Source organism: Haematobia irritans, chromosome 3, assembly GCF_050003625.1.
Source record: "Haematobia irritans isolate KBUSLIRL chromosome 3, ASM5000362v1, whole genome shotgun sequence".
NCBI lineage: Eukaryota > Metazoa > Arthropoda > Insecta > Diptera > Muscidae > Haematobia > Haematobia irritans.
In genome coordinates this window covers 172,163,804-172,181,035 of record NC_134399.1, presented here as the reverse complement: position 1 = coordinate 172,181,035, position 17,232 = coordinate 172,163,804, and the positions used below count along the sequence as shown (strand labels likewise).

The window sequence follows — 17,232 nt, the reverse complement described above, 5'->3', positions numbered from 1 at the left end:
AACCGGTTAATTGTTACTTTTACATGGAAAATTTTTTGATGTACTCCCGGTTTTGACAGAAAACTCGGTTTAAAAATACACATTTGTTGACAATAGAGACTAAACCGATAGCCCGACAAGCTCGTGCCATACCCCATTTTAGTGATTTAGATGTAAAAGAAATCGGTTCACAACAAACAAAAAGTTGCTTTTGATTCAATCATGAAATTAATTGACCCAATTAATTTTTTAATTGAAATGTTTTCAATCACAGAACAAAAATTATTTGAAAGTCAATTAAAAATTTAATTGATCCATTTTAAAAAATATTGATACTATTAATTTTTTTATTGATTGTTGTTTCAATAAAACAATGTGTTGTATCAATTAAATCTTTAAAACTCTATTAAGACTTTAATTGGAATAATTTTCGTGAACATTTTTTTTTTCTGTGCAGAACCGATAAACGACTATTTACCAACAATTTAGACTCGAATAACCGGTTATATATTTCGGTTAACTAACATATTTCGAAATAAAATTTATTACTCTATCGACTCAAGAAATTTTATTTTTTTTTGTTTGTGGTATACCTAACTTACTAGCGTTGCTCCATTCCACCCTAATGTATATCACAATTTTTATGCCATGCAAAAATGAAAACATTTAGGGAATGGCCTCAAAAACTGACCTCAGTGTAAACACACACAATCACAATACAAAAAGAGACAAAGCAAATTGTCTTTTCGCCCATAATTGTTGTGATGGAGGACAAGAGGAACAATGTGAAATTGAAATAGCATTGAACAATGACTTAACTTGTTGCGCATACTTCCAGATGATATGAGAAGAAGAAAGTCTAAAGAACATAATAGAGATACAAGCATTGAGTACTGAAACATTAAGAAATGGAACATTTTTGATGGATTTTTTGCGTGTCTCATTAAGGCTTTCAACATGAAATTATGCCAATTTTACAGGAAGAGTAAATTATATGTGGATACTTTTGTTTTACACTTATCCAAACCCCATTAAAAACAAACAAAAACACGCAATATTAATGCCTTCCAGTAAACATAATTAATTTTTTCACACTTTACATTTGTTCGTGTTATCATTTTCATTTTCCCTTGGAAATATTACCTTCAATTATTAATTTACAATAATGATATTGCAAGTATATGCAGTTGTAGTATTTGTAAATAGTTGTAGGCACTTGTGTATGTTTGTGTGTGTTTGAATATAAAATATAAACATTATTTTCCGTTGTTAGTTGTTGCTGTTTGTTTTTTTTTTTCAATTTATTATTTACAAACTTTGCAAAACAATATCCTCATTATTTAAGGTTATTTGGTTTTGTGCAATTTTTGCTGCCTCAACGATAACTAATGATGGCATTTATTTACATACATTCACGGTTTGTTTATTTAATGTTGAATGTTTATTTTTTTATTTCTTGTCGATTTCATTTACAAATTCATATCACTTTTGGGGTCTTTGTTTCAAAATCAGCTGATTTCACTTTCTCACTTAATCAATCAATTAATGGTCTCATATGGTGACTATGGCTTGAGTTTAGTATTTGCATGTATGTATGTATGAGAGTGTGTAAGCAGAGTTTTAAGTTTATCTCATTTCTCTTACACACTCTTGTGTTTGCCCGTTAAAACCTAACAGCTGTTTATAGTGGGTGTTTTAAGTGTCCACTAAAGACGATGTAGGCGTGGGTGTGTGTGTGTACGTGGGGAGTTGTTTAAAACAAAAAACAATCGACTGTTTTGTTTGTGTATTTATTTCTTTAATAGGTGTTTGAGGAATTTTAATTTTATTTTAAAGGGAAGACACATTATTTCACCACAACCACACAGTATTAAGCAAAAATATACATCTTCACATATATAATAAAAATGTATTGCATTAACTCTCTTTACAGAGATTTCATTTTTGTTTCACAAAAACCAAAGACCAATATGAATGTGTTAAAAATAATCTTAAGATTTACCGATAACGCATTCGCCTTATTTTATAAACTGTGGGATTCTTTTGTAATGTAGATGCATATATAGAAACACAAACACAACTAACATTTATACAAATTTCTATTGAAAATATTGTCGTTTTTTTCTTCTTGTTGTTGTTTTTTTATATATAAATGACGCTAATATTTCTTTCTTAGAATTTTTAATTCTCTGCTACTTTATTATTATTTTTTTTTAATAAAGACAAAAATTGTTTAAGTTTAATACGCGTCTTGCACTTTGGGGAACTACAAACGTTTTGATTATAAACCGAATAAACAACAAATAAGATTTGTTTTCGAGCGCTTCTCATAGACACACTGAGAAGCCCAAAGGCAGACAAACCATTGTGTTGTGCTTTTTTTCTCATTTGGTTTCATTCATTGAAGAACTAAACACACTCATATGATCTCTCTTCGAATAAGAAACTCTCTCTCTCTCATTTTCTCTCCGTAAAAAAACACTTGCACTTGTTTTATGTCTGTCCTTACATGCGATCATTGTTCCGCGTTTTGTTATATATTTTTTTGTTTCTATAAACATGTATGTACGTTAATGTGTTACAAAACAAGAGACGAAGAAGAAATTAAAAAAAAATATACGAAAATATAGAGAAGAGGCAACACCAACAATTGCATTTTGATAACTATATCAATTTAATATAAAAGTATTGTCAATAACGCCAACAGAAAACATTGAAATGCCTGCATACATTTACACTCTTCCATATACAGAGCAACGGTAAATAATGCATATAAACGTTATGGAAATGAAACATAATAAAAAGTTCATTACAAACACATTTACGCTGCCATGGATTTCTTTTGTGAGAGTAAAAGCGCAACCAACCTAAAATAATCATATGCCAGAGATGGGATTTCGATGAATTCGAATTAATAAAAACAATACAGGAAACTGATGAGGGTGTGGAGAACCAAAACAGTTGTTTGGGCGACATTTTTATATTTTCGATAACACTATAAAAATCAATAATCCTAAGCCTGTTTATAAGATGTACAAAGGAAAGTTCCCGTATGCATTTTTGAACACGCATGGTAGATAAAATAAACTATAGTCATAAAAAATGTTGGAATTTTTGAAGAGTTTCTAGCGCACTTAGTACATGAGACTTTTGTTTTGAGTTTTTGAAAAATTTCCACCAGTTGAATAGTTTCTAGCAAAATTAAATTAAATTGGACGTATGTAAAATCTTATGGTACTCAGTTTTGAACAATTTATCATTAATTTATTATTTATATAATTTTAAGCGACTTTTGAGGGCCAATCCGTCAAGTTTTGCTATCGTTTTCGATGAAGCAATGCCCTTTTTTCAAACACGACCGTGTTTGGACGATTTCGTCCTTCAAAAAGCCCAATGATATAATGCTGTAGGTACAGCCATTGATATATTGATTAAATGAGAAGAACTGTGTTTTAGTGGTTTCAGATTCAATGTCAATGCGAGCAAACCATATTGATATGGGACGACAAGAGTAGTAAGAACTCTGGATTGCAAAGAGGATTTGAGACCGTTAATAGGCATCAAAACAGGGAAAACCAAACTTGGAAAACACATGGGAACGATTGTCTTAATGATTCATGATATTTGTAGATGATGTCAGGAACCAGAGGTTACTCCTACCGTTTTCTATGCCAGTGGCTATCGTTTAGAGGAAACAATATACTGGCTTCATTTTGGACCAATATGGTCTAAGTTGGAAACCTTATTGATTGAAACTTTTGCATTTATACTCAGCAAAAAAATTTGGAAGTTCTTCCAAAGGCACAACTTTAAAAGCACTTCCAGAAGATGCACTCCCAATGATGTTCTTTATTTTAACTACCCAGGAAGTTATTTTCATTAAATTTTTATAACATGCTTTTTTCATACTTTTAATGGGTATTTTAACTTTTTTGTTTCAAATAGGTTAAAAACAGAGTAAGAATTCATAAAATGGTACAAATCATTTAAATTTTGTCGAAAAAAAATGCTAAATTCAATATGAAAAAATTGTGAATTTTTGAAAATATTTGAGGTCAAACGTTTCCGACAAGCGTTAGAATCCATTAGAATCCATTAAATTATAAAAATTATTTATTTGACCAAATATCACAGAATATTTTAATTTACATTCAAGACATTGAATTCGGATCACATCTAAAGAAATGATGCAAATTCAGAGCAACGGCTGTTGAAATGGAGGACTTCCGTCCTATGACAAGCCCATGTTAAATTCATCGATTCTGCGTCAATTTTGCACCACTTCCGGATCCAAAAACAACATTTTCATTACTTTTTTGGCGACGCTTTTTTTGCTGGGTAGAAAATTTTGTCAAAATTTTATTTCTATAGAACATTTTGTCAAAATTTTATTTTTATAGAAAATATTGACACAATTTTATTTCTTTAGAAAATTTTGTCAAAATTTTATTTCTATAGAAAATGTTGTAAAAATTTTATTTCTATAGAAAATGTTGTCAAAATTTTATTTCTATAGAAAATTTTGTCAACATTTTATTTCTATAGAAAATTTTGTCAAGATTTTATTACTATAGAAAATTTTGTCAAGATTTTATTACTATAGAAAATAATGTCAACATTTTCTTTCTATATAAAATTTTGTCAAAATATTGCCAAAACTTTATTTCTATAGAAAATTTTGTCAAAATTTTATTTCTATAGAAAATGTTGTCAAAATTTTATTTCTATAGAAAATGTTGTCAAAATTTTATTTCTATAGAAAATTTTGTCAAAATATTGCCAAAACTTTATTTCTATAGAAAATTTTGTCAAAATTTTATTTCTATAGAAAATTTTGTCAAAATTTTATTTTTATAGAAAATATTGGCACAATTTTATTTCTATATAAAATTTTTCAAAATATTGTCAAAACTTTATTTCTATAGATAATTTTATTTCTATAAAAAATGTTGTCAAAATTTTATTTCTATAGAAAATTTTGTCAAAATTTTATTTCTATGGAAAATTTTGTCAAAATTTTATTTCTATAGAAAATTTTGTAAAAATTTTATTTCTATAGAAAATTTTGATAATATTTTATTTATTAATTTATTTATTATTATTATTAACGTTGTCAAAATTTTCTATAGAAATAAAATTTCTATCGAAAATTTTGTCAAAAGTTTCTTTTTGTAGAAAAAATTGTGAAAATTTTATTTCTATAGAAAATTTTGCCAACATTTTATTTCTATAGAAAAATTTTTGAAAATGTTATTTCTATAGAAAATATTGTCGAAATTTTATTTCTATAGAATATTTTGACAACATTTTATTTCTATTGAAAATTTTGTCAAAATTTTATTTTTATCGAAAATTTTATCACGATTGTATTTCTATCGAAAATTTTGTCAAAATTTCATTTCTATAGAAAATTTTGTGAAATTTTTATTTCTATAGGAAATTTTATTAAAATTTTATTTCTATAGAATATTTTGTCAAATTTTTATTTCTATAGAATATTATGTCAAAATTTGATTTCTTTAGAAAATTTTGTCAAAATGTCATTTCAATAGAAAATTTGGTCAAAATTTTATTTCTTTAGAAAATTTTGTCAAAATTTCATTTTAATACAAAATTTTGTCAAAATATTCCATACAAATAATATTTATTTATTTATTTACTTAAGTCTACCAATTTTAAAAATAAATTAAATCTAAAGTATTAATAAATTTATTTAGAGAAACTGAAAAATCCAAATTAAAGTTATTATTCAATTTGATAAAGTCTTTTAAAGCTCTCAAAATGGGATCGCAAGAAGCATAATTACTCCTATGAAAAGGAATATAAAAAATATAGTCATGACGTCTAAGATTCCGTACTGGTACATTAAAATTTTGTCAAAATTTTATTTATATGTATAATTTGTCAAAATTTTATTTATGTGTAAAATTTTGTCAAAATATTATTTATATGTAAAATTTTGACAACAGTTTATTTCTAGAAGATTTTGTCAAATGTTTATTTTATAGAGAAGTTTATCAATTTTTTTTAAGAAAATTTTGAAATGAAAAATTTTTGCTATAAAAAACATTGTAAAAATTTTATATTTATAGAAAATTTTTATCAAAATTATAGTTTTATAGAAAATTGAAATGTCTCTCAGTTGGAAAGGAATTTTTTTGCAAAATCTACCAATACATCAAGAACTCTACCAAACAGTAAAAAATCTACCATTTTTGGTAGAATTCTACCAACTGTTGCAACCGTGATAACAACGCTTTGGAGCGACCGTTTTTGATTTTGTCCTTCAAAAGGATCAATAATGTATGTTGCTGATCCATCAAGGAAAGTTATTCCTCATTATTATCATCATTGTTGCTCATTCGAAAATGCAGACGCTATGATTTTTCCAAACAAATGTTGTGTTTACTACCAACGGGTTCATCGCAAAATGATGGAATCGTGTTTCTTCCTTGTCACATATAGAACGCTTGATAATCTGAAAACTTTACTCCGAATCATCAACACTTCCCATCCCTGGACAATGCTCATCGTTTACAAACGAATGATGAATATTATGGACTTTGAATGAGAATATACCCCTATATATGTGTGTGTGTCTGTGTATGGATCATTTTCGTGTGAGAATAATAGATTTCCTCACAAGTCGTTGTTCTTTCGAATTGCAAATCATCAGATACTCACACAACCCATTCTTTATTGTTGCCCCACACCACACATACTTACTCTCCCATTCTATTTGTAAGTGTGTCAAATATTGAGGTCTTTTAACTTTTTTCTATATACCGTTCAGTTCGTTCATATATAGAATAGAATAAAAATATGTAGTACATATTTTTATTCTATTTTGTTTTGATATTCGAAAGCAACAGCTAAAGATAAACATAAACTTAAACAAAAACATTCGTCGGCATAGTCTCCCATGGAGAGAGTGAGCGAGAGACATAGAGGAGATGAAAGAAATTTACCATGAGCTTTTATTGCCAAGTTTGAGAATTTTATTTTCTCTTGCCCCACATGTGTGTACTTTGAGATGATGGCGGCGACTGAAAAAAGTTCAAACAAAGAAAAACTGATGACTATTACGGTACTTTGTTTAGAATAGGTCGCCGCCTCATGCATATACGTCTCTTTCTCTGCCTGCCTAACCGCTATTGCAATCTCTATCATAAAAACAAAAAACAAACAATTCATATAACTAAGCAGAGAACTGCAAACACTTGTGTTTTGATTTCATTTGTTTATCTTTGAAGTTTGTTTGCTTTAGCGGGGTTTTCTTCTTCTTCGATGTAGAATGTTTTCTTTATGGATTGGCCATTTGACAGTATTGGAGAAATAAAATCCTTCTGCTATTCTGTTGGTAGAGGGCATATCATTTTACAAGACAATTTTGAGATATGAGATGTTGTTAATGGCAATTTTGTTTACTTGTGATTTAGAGAGGAAGATGAAGAGGCTAACATGCAACGGTTAAATGTTGAAATATTAAACACATACATTCATAATATACAGTGATTATTGGGTTGCAGATAAAATTGAAAGTCAATTTGTAGATTTACATTCATCTTATCCTGAACCTTGAGATCAGTTTTCCAAATTTTGAAATTTTCTTAGCTAACCACTGACCTTATGTACACAACTTGACTTCAAGTGTGGAGGCTAATAGCACTGAGACTATTACGATTTATTTTAGTTTGTGACTCATTTCGTTTGTCTAAATCAGTAATCAAATGAGAACAGAAAAAGCCGGCAGTAGCTGTAGAATGGCCCCCACCAAAGAAGAAATACAAGCTGTCTGTACGGCATGTGATTGACTCGTTTCAGCGACATGATGACGAATGATTTTTCTTAAATTTTTTAGTTTCTTCCTTTTCTTTGTTGATTATTTCACTTGCTTTGCCATTCTGAACTTTGTGACGGACAGACAGACAAACACTTCCATTGGTACATTTTTCATTTAATATTTATAAATACACCTGTAAATGAATTGAGTATGAAATTCTAGGAAAATACACATTATCAATTATCAGTCAATATGTAAAATTTTTTGAAAAGTCAATCAAGGGGATTTTCCATTATTGTCAATGAATTACAAATACATATATACACATTTCTAATGTAAAATTTCTACGAATTTGAGATTTTCTTTAAAGATTTTGAATTAATACTCGCCATAGTATTCCTAATGTGGGGACATTACTTTTTATACCGGTGTTGCCAGGTTGGGTGTTTTCCCCCCAAATTTAGGGGTTTTTACACGTTTAGGGGGATTTTTAGGGGTAACATTTATTTGGGGGTAAAAAATTATTTTAGACCCTATAAAGTGGAGCAATTCTCAACAAAATTTGGAACAATTCTGGCATGAATTTTGAAAAAAAAAAAATGAGGGAAGTCAACCCATGTTCTTAAATACAAGCAAGTAAGCAATGACATTCTGTTTTAAACGCATCTGTTGAAGGGGCATTTTTAGTATTTGATACAATTAAAAACAAATTAAGAAATGGTATTGTAACATTAAATTATTGGTCTCATAAGTTCACACCTACAATTTTGGCGAATAATATATATATATTTACTGAACTTTAATTGTTGTTTATTTTTTATTTCTATTATTTATACTTTATAAGACGTTGTTTTAATTAATTTGATTTGAAAGATTTATAGATTGAATTAAATTGTTTTGTCTGCTCTTTATATTGATATACATTTTGTATTATTATACCCATAGAAAAATTAATCTCCTCAGGAACGAAATTTTAGACAAATAAACCCGAATTTGTGAAAAGTGGTATAATGATATTATCTACTGATTTTTATTTACTTCAAAAGAAATTTTGTTCTTCAGAAAAAAAATGTCAGTATATATATTTGTGTTAAATCTAATTTAATTTAAAGTGTATCACTGCAGGATTTTTAACGAAATTTGGGACACCTTTTTGACTTATTAACATTCTTAAATTTTTTTGGGGGTTTTTGAAAAAAGTCTAGACCAATTTAGGGTTTTTTTGTAAGATTTGGGGGGGAAGAATCAAAAATCACCTGGCAACACTGTTTTATACCCACCATCGTACACTGAAAAAAAGCTTAGCTTGATCCAACGATTCGTAGCCCATGATAAATGAGCATTTAAAACCAAGTATCTTTGAAATTGGAAAAAATAAAATTTACGGACGAATTTAAACGGGTTGCATTTTACTCTAATGTTGCATTCTGTCAACTGACAGATCTTCCGTAAAGCTTGACATTTTGGAGGCACTCAGAACCTCCACTGATATAAATGTGGTTTACACTTTGAGAATGAGAAAAGAGAAAATGTAAATCCCATAACTGTTATTAAACAAGGTTCGATGTTAATCCGTAGGAAATTCTAACGCCTAATGTAAAATTAACAGTGCTGTTATTTTTCTACAGTGCTCATTAGATAGGACCGCGAAAAAAAGTTGATGCGGTCACCCCCCAGTTTTGTAGCATATTCGAAGACAATTTCAGAACACCAAAACTTTTTTTTTCGTGCACCCTACGACCTCCGAAATACAATTTATTGTGCTGTGTCGTCATTTGAAGTCCGATTGAAAAGAAACGCATATCGTTGTTCGTGGTTGATCAGGGGCTATATTTCGTGCATTGGTCGTTTTTGACTCCGACGTCAAATTTGATTTTTAATTTTTTTATTTCGCTTCGTATACCCCTAGTGCCCATACGATTCACGCAATTTCTCTACATTTTTTCTACAGTGCTCATACGACTCACTCAGTTTCCCTCGATTTTACGGTATATCTACTGATAGAAATTTGGTTTAAAGTTTGAGAGAGAGAGAAAAAAGAGAGAATGTAAATCCCATAACTGTTATTGAACAAGGTTCGATGTCAATCCGTAGGAGATTCTTAAGGTAGAATGGTAGACCAAGAAAGGTTTAGACGGCTAATGTAAAATTAACAGTGCTGTTATTTTTCTACAGTGCTCATACGATTCACGCAATTTCTCTTTGGACAACGAGAATTGCCGTTCAAATCACACCATTGAAAGCAATATCATATGATATTTGGCACTTCTATTAGCATTTTCCAACACTACTACGAAGGGAGGGGAATTAGCAGCCTATTTAATGAATATTCTCGTTTCATTAGAGAAATAATTTCGTTATTTTATTTATGTGACTTAATTTTCTGAAATTTTCGACAAGCAGCCTACATAATTAGAACATTATGATTGGCTTTAGGAAATCTAGGTGATTAATGACTTTTCTTTCTAAGTGGTAATTCACAATTTCATATACGGTCATTTTTATGTAGCTTCGTTAGGCTTTTACTACCGCCAGTTAACAGAAAGTAAGTTAGAAACAATTTCTCTACGGTTAACTTTAAATGCAGTTTTGCTGTTAAGTTCCTAAGTGGTATATGGAATATAAAGGTAAAATGGTAGATATGTTTATAGTTCGTTAGCTAACGTAGCTCTAACGGAGATTCATGAAAATGGGGGTTACAGTTTGAGAGACAGACAAAAAAGATATAATGCAAATTACACCAAGAAACATATAGAGAACTAATGTTAAATTAACAGTGATATTGTAGTTATACAGTGCTCTCTAAAGGAGATTCATTAAAATTAGGGTTACAGTTTGAGAGACAGAGAAAACACGAGATAATATTAATTAGTCCAAGAAAAATATAGAAGTCTAATGTAAAATTAACGGTGCTGTTGTAGTTCTACAGTGCGTATACATTACATTCATTAGTGCATACGCTTCGCTAAATTTCTTTTTGGGCAACGAGAATCTCCAATCAAATCAGTTAAATTGCATTAAAAAATGACAAATATTTTATATTATTTTAATCAATTTATTTTTGTTTTTTAAATAGTAAAGCCAAATTAAATATTATGTATTATTTTACTAAAGTAAGGGCATTTTTGAAATTTTCGTTACATTTATGAAATAATTTCGTTGTACTTAAAAAAAATTTCGTTGGCGAAAATTTAATTAAGTTTTCATTGTGGGTCCATATTTTTTGCTTCAATTTTTTACCTGTCTTAATTTTCTGAAATTTTTGACAAGTATTGTCCCACTGTGCTTTAGGAAATCTAGGTGATTATTGAATTTTCTTTCCAAGTGGTAATTCTCTCACTGTGTCACTAATTCCCTATAACACCTAAACATTAGCATATTTCATAATTATAAATATTCTCACATTAAAAAAAATCACTTGAACATTTGGCTTAGTGGTAATGGACACATTTCTATTCCATTCGCTCGGTGAAAAATGTTTTTTGAAAGGTTAGTCACCTCATATGTCTTAATCACCTGACAACCATAATCAATAAAAAAACACACACACACAAACACACAGATTGGCATAGATAATAAAATGTACATATTTATGATGCACATTTTTTTCTATTTTTTTTTTTAGATTAAAATTTATAATCCAATGTTGAGTTAATTAAGCAAAATGTCTTTGATGTTTGTTTCAATTCCATTTGGTTTCGTTGAGTATTTACCTCATTTCCTGTTGCAATTATGATCATCAAATCATCTCAACTTTTTAACTTTTATTTTTTTTTAAATACAAATTTCAATTTTGCCTTGAACTAAATGAAATAACATTTTTTTTTAAATTTTTATATATATTTTTTCTATACATAAACCTTTTTTATTTTCAAAATTTTGCTTTTTCAAAATGCATTCCCCCATTTTTTTGTGGTTATCCATAATTTAAGAGATATCCACCACAATTCACCAACCCAAATTCAAATCGACCACAACAACAATTTATATGGCCCAACATCATATGGCATTTTTTTTTTTTGGTTCAATTCATAGTGCTTGTTTGCAGTGAAATAGATAAGGTAAATTTTGAAATTCACTTGACAGTCTAATATGACTCTGCGTTCATATGCCTGTCTATCCATGCTTTGCATATTTCTGTTATGTTTTTTATTTTGATTATTTTTAAACATTATTAATCACCTATTTCTTTCTATTTTTTCTCTCGTTTGGCCGACTTATTCATGCACTTGTAAATTTGGTTTTCGTTGCCCGATTTATTTCAATATTTCATTTTGTGGTTTTTATTTCTGTGGGATTTTTTTTAGAAATAGGGAAATTTTTCTTGTGGCTTTTTCCTAGTAATTATGTTTTTTTTCTCGCTCATTCTAGGAAATTTTCAATTATTGTGAAATCACTATAATTCGGGCAGAAAATTTCACAATTTCCTATAAAATTCACTTTTCACTTGGAAATATTTTCTCGTTGACCGTTTCGTTTTGTTACTGTGGGCCTTAAGGGATTTGGTTCTTGTGATGAATTTCGTATGCGGTATTTCCAAATGCGTCTTCTAAACAAACAAAAACCCAACCAACCAACATTCAGCTCGCGTGTTCCATTCGAAACTAAAATAAACTCTTCATTCATCATAACCATGAGAGACGAGCGCAGCGCAGCAGCCCGTATAGTTATTGTACGAGTGGACGACTGTATAAATTCAACACTTGTTGTAGATGTGGCACGCTACAGTAGGCTAATGGGAAAATTTTGTGTATAGGAACGAAATGGAAATTCTACACAGCATTTTGCAATGATCAATGATAGTATTTGGAAGAAATATTTCGTGAAATTGAATTAATGGCATTTTCAAATCGTGTATTTGTTCTGTATGATTTTATAAAGCTTCAGAAAAAAAATTACCAGATAACTCTAAATGATATGTATCAACTAGTTTCTGTTATCCTCTTTCTCTGGTTGTATGCCGTAAGTCTATCCATATGATCGGCTCTCTTCTAACATAACAATATGTAGCGGATTATATTTACCACACTATTCAATAAATCGCCTTCTTCATAAACTCAACATTTGTAACAGCATACCGTTACTTTAATGTATATCAGTACCATATACAATTTGATTTACAGTGTGAGAGAGAGGGAGAGAAATAAAGAAGAGAATGTAAATTCCATCACTGTTATTGAAAAATGTTGGATGCTATTCCATAGGAGATGATAGACCAATAAAGGGTTTGCCGTCTCATGTAAACAAGTAAAAATGCAGTATTGTTCTCTACAGTGTTCCTACGATACACGCAGTTTCTCTTTGGACAACGAGAATTGCCGTTCAAATCACTCAATTCGCATTTAAAAAGGGGTATAATTATATTTTTTTTAGAAAATTTACTGTATTTTTCGAAAGACAAAGTACAGAAAGACCAATTCAGTTGTCTTGTGACGTCCATATCTTTCTTGGTTTATTATGGAATTACATCCCATGCCTTAAACCTTCCCACAAGGATAGTTTTTTTTTTTGCTATGCGAGACACACTAACCAAATTACTCTTGTAAAGAGAAAAATCAAGTCTTCAATCATCAGGCAAATTAATGCATGGTATGTAATTCCGCCAATAATTTTATTTATTTTATTTTATTTTATTTTTATTTATTTATTTATTTATTTATTTATTTGTATATTTCTACACAGCAAGACAATGTTTTATAATTATAGTGCAGATTTCAATAGTTGAAATAATGTCCATCTTAACTAGGATTACAATAATTCATATAATGGGAAATTTTATACAAAATTGAGGAAAAACATTTTTTTTAAATAGTAATAATTTATATAATTAATGATTTTTGAAAAGTAATATGTTATTAGTATTTATAATAATATCGTAGAAAATTTAACATTTAAATGCAAAGACATGATAGTATGTAAAAAAGAAGTTTATGAAGGACAAGATAAATGTAAATTAATTCCGATACAATTGAAGCATTCGCTTCTTAAAAATAAAGGGATTGCTGATGCTTTGTATGTTGCTTGGTAATGTGTTCCAAAGACGTATTGTACTGATAAAGAAATGCCATTCGGAAACAAGACATCGACGCCTAAATGGTATTATTTTTCTTCCTCTGCTTGATCTTGTGAATCTCAATTTGCAATACAAGTTATCCGGTGTCCGTTTTACTATAAGTTTCTGCAAAAATATCAAAGCCTTTGAATTGAGGAGAGTCTGAAAACTAAATCCATACAGAGAATTCGGTAGATGCACAGAAAAAAATATCACCAAAATATTTCCAATTAAAAAGTTAATTGAAGTTGAAAATTTTTTCAATTAATAAATTAATTGATACAATTAACTTTTTAATCATGATAGAAACATTAAGTTAATTAAGTCAATGATTGAAATTTTTAAAATGTTTAATTAAAAAATTAATTGATACAATTAACTTTTTAATCAAATTCGGAAGACTAATTCAGTTAAAAAAAGTGCTGATTTTTTTTTTACTTTATTAATTAAAAATGTATTTCAAACAATCGTTTGTTAATCCAAATAAAAACTCTAAGCCAATCTAACTAAGTAATTAAAAATAGTTACCTTTTTTAATTAATAAATTAATTGCGTTTTGCAATCAACATCAATTAAATTTTTAATTGAACCAATTAAAAAATTAATTGAATTTTGCTGAAAAAATCAATTAATTTTTTAATCAAGAATTTTTTCTATGCCCAATTAAAACTGTGATTGATACTATCATTTTCGTGATTGAAGACATTTCAATTAAAAAATTAATTGGATCAATTAATTTGGTGATTGAATCAGAGAAAAAATTTTTTGTGTGTGGGTGACACGTTGTCGCCTATTCAGTCTATACACATAACGGATGATGCTATTGAAGGCAACATTTAACCTCCGTATTAATATAATTGAAAATGAATTTTTTATGATTGTTGTTTTGGTTTAATAAACAATTAAATTTTTAATTTAATTTTTTTTAATTCTATTAATATTTTATTGGAAAATTGTTGGTGATATTGTTTTCTGTGATAAATTAAGTTAATTTGAACAAATTAAATCAACTTAAATAAAAATAAATTGTATTAAATCATATAAAAATAATTTATATTAAATAAATTTAATCAAAACTAATTTAATTACTATAAGTTTCATTTTACTTAATTTACTAAATTGTAGTAAATTAATTTAATTAATATAAGAAATAAGGGTTTACTGTATGAAGACAACAATGTCCCATTATTATGGGCGTATGATTAATAATTTCTATATTTTCATAATATACACCATACGCCACGTGTACCCATCCATAAATCTCTAGAGGCGTTGGAGAGCGTATGATAAACGACACAATGGTCGATTGCGATCGGTGTAGGGATTACAATTAAAACGTCCACATTTCTACTTTTTTACAATTGAAAATTTTCGAGTGCGTTGTAAAAATTGTAAAAGATGACTTTTGGTTTGTGAAAATTTGTGGGTTGTAAATTTTTGTACGATTTTTCTCCTTGATTTAGCTATGCTCTCTTACTTTCTTCAGCTTCTAGGCTTCTCTATTCTCGCTTGCTCACATCATGAAAAACTTTATGTAGATAAGATCAACATAGCAAATACCTGAGATTAAAGCAAGGGATCAAATGATTCGTACTTTTAGATTTTATGCCAAATAAAACAAATGTTTCATTCAAAATAGCATTTTCTTGTATCATAAGGATGGACTGTTACATTCAGTGTAAAATAATTTCTTCTACAATTGAATATCAAATGATAAAACGAAGCTCTGTTATCTCTGTTAACATGGGAATAAAGTTACGAATTGCCATAAGTTCCTCTCTTTCAAATACTTGTAAGTGATTGTAATGTCGTTGACAGTCAATGATTATTTTTACAGTACATTTTTTTGCAATGTTTGTTGTCATACTTTTAGCCCTCATGTGCATTTTCATACACTAACAGAGAGATATATGTACACAAACCCCTATGCAACGACTGTTAATAGTAAATAATAGAGAATTGTTGTTGTCACTGCTCTAGGTTTGTGTTTTTTTTTTTTTTGTCTCGATTGCTTGTTGGTGGTGTAAAGCTGATGATGCTTCTCATAGTTATTTCTCTCTCTCTCTGCCACCATTTATAGCTATTGTGATACCATGGGTGTATGTTTACTTGTTAGATTTTATGTTATTGTTATTGTTGTTGTTATTGTTGTTGTTATTGTTTTTTTTTCGAGTTATGCCTTTACGTCATCAGTGTCTACAAGGTAAGGCAACAAGTACCAACGTCAATGTTTTACTACAATTTGGTGATGATGTTGTAAGTCTCTGAGATGTCTGTCTATGTTAAAATGTTTATGTTTTTCAATGCAAACAATTGTGTAGAAGGAAATTTGTACTGGTTGTTTTTTTTTCATTCATCTTCTTTCAACTGTGAAATAGTAGGAGGTTTTTTTGTCTATGCTTATTAGACTACCCGTTTTATATGCCTATCCATCTATGCCTGCCTTAATAATAATGACCATTTTAATGGCAATCTATCCTTATTATTGACAGTTTAAACAAATGGATGAGTGGGTGGACGTATGGTTGAATGGTTACTTTGACGAACTATGTGCTGAATGATGACTTACAGATGGACGCGCGAGGTAAACGAATAAATTTTACATGTCTATGAATAGCTTTTGTCTAAATTTTGCAACATGTAACAAATCATTACAATCAGCACACAATCGGGGGAAAACTTAACGTATAAAAGGGCCTTTGGATATTGGAAAATTACATACAAGCATATTTCTTATTTAGATTCTACACAGAAAAAATATCACCAAAATATTTCCAATTAAAAAGTTGATTGAAGTTGAAAATTTTTTCAAACAATAAATTAATTGATACAATTTATTTGGTATTCAAAATAGAAACATTAAGTTAATTAAGTTTCTACATTTTTAATTAAAAAATTAATTGATACAATTAATTTTTTAGTCAAATTCGAAGACTAAGTCAGTTAAAACAAATATATACAGCAGTAAGTTTGGCCGGGCCGAATCTTAAATAGCCACCTACACGAATCAAATATAATAGTTTCATTTGAAAATTTCAGGGGGGTTTGATGACAGATATTTTCCCAAGCGGATCAGTTCAACCAGTACGCTTCCCGAAGATAAATGTAAAGATTTTACCTATGAAGACTAGATGAGATTCTGGATTTTTGAGAACCATGTTTTGTTAAAGTTTTAGAGGAATCATTAACTTCTCTTGTAAATGTGCAAGAAAATGATGAAATAACGCTTTGATTTTAAATCTAAAATCTTTTTACCCCAATTATTTAAATGCTTACTAGAAGTAAAATCTGAAAATTTTACATTCAGCTTCAAGCTATTTTCATGATCAGTGCACCTTCTGTACCCTCAATATCTGAAATCAGTCTATATGGAGGCCTTATCAAATGGACCGATAAAAACTAAATCATATACACTTTT

General features: G+C 28.9%; 1 protein-coding gene across 4 annotated transcripts in view; it reads right to left on the bottom strand.

Moving 5' to 3' along the window:
• The window catches only part of prage (RNA exonuclease prage), a 236,648-nt gene extending 224,296 nt beyond the window's left edge, over positions 1-12,352 (bottom strand). For 2 of the 4 annotated variants that reach the window (XM_075298515.1, XM_075298514.1), the window contains exon 1: positions 11,945-12,352. The gene's annotated coding sequence lies outside the window, so the exon portion shown is untranslated. Of the gene's footprint in view, positions 1-1,122; positions 1,869-1,981; positions 2,106-11,944 lie in introns of those variants that run through there. The other 2 variants (XM_075298513.1, XM_075298512.1) reach the window with 2 other exon arrangements.
• Between the last annotated feature and the right edge of the window lie 4,880 nt (positions 12,353-17,232).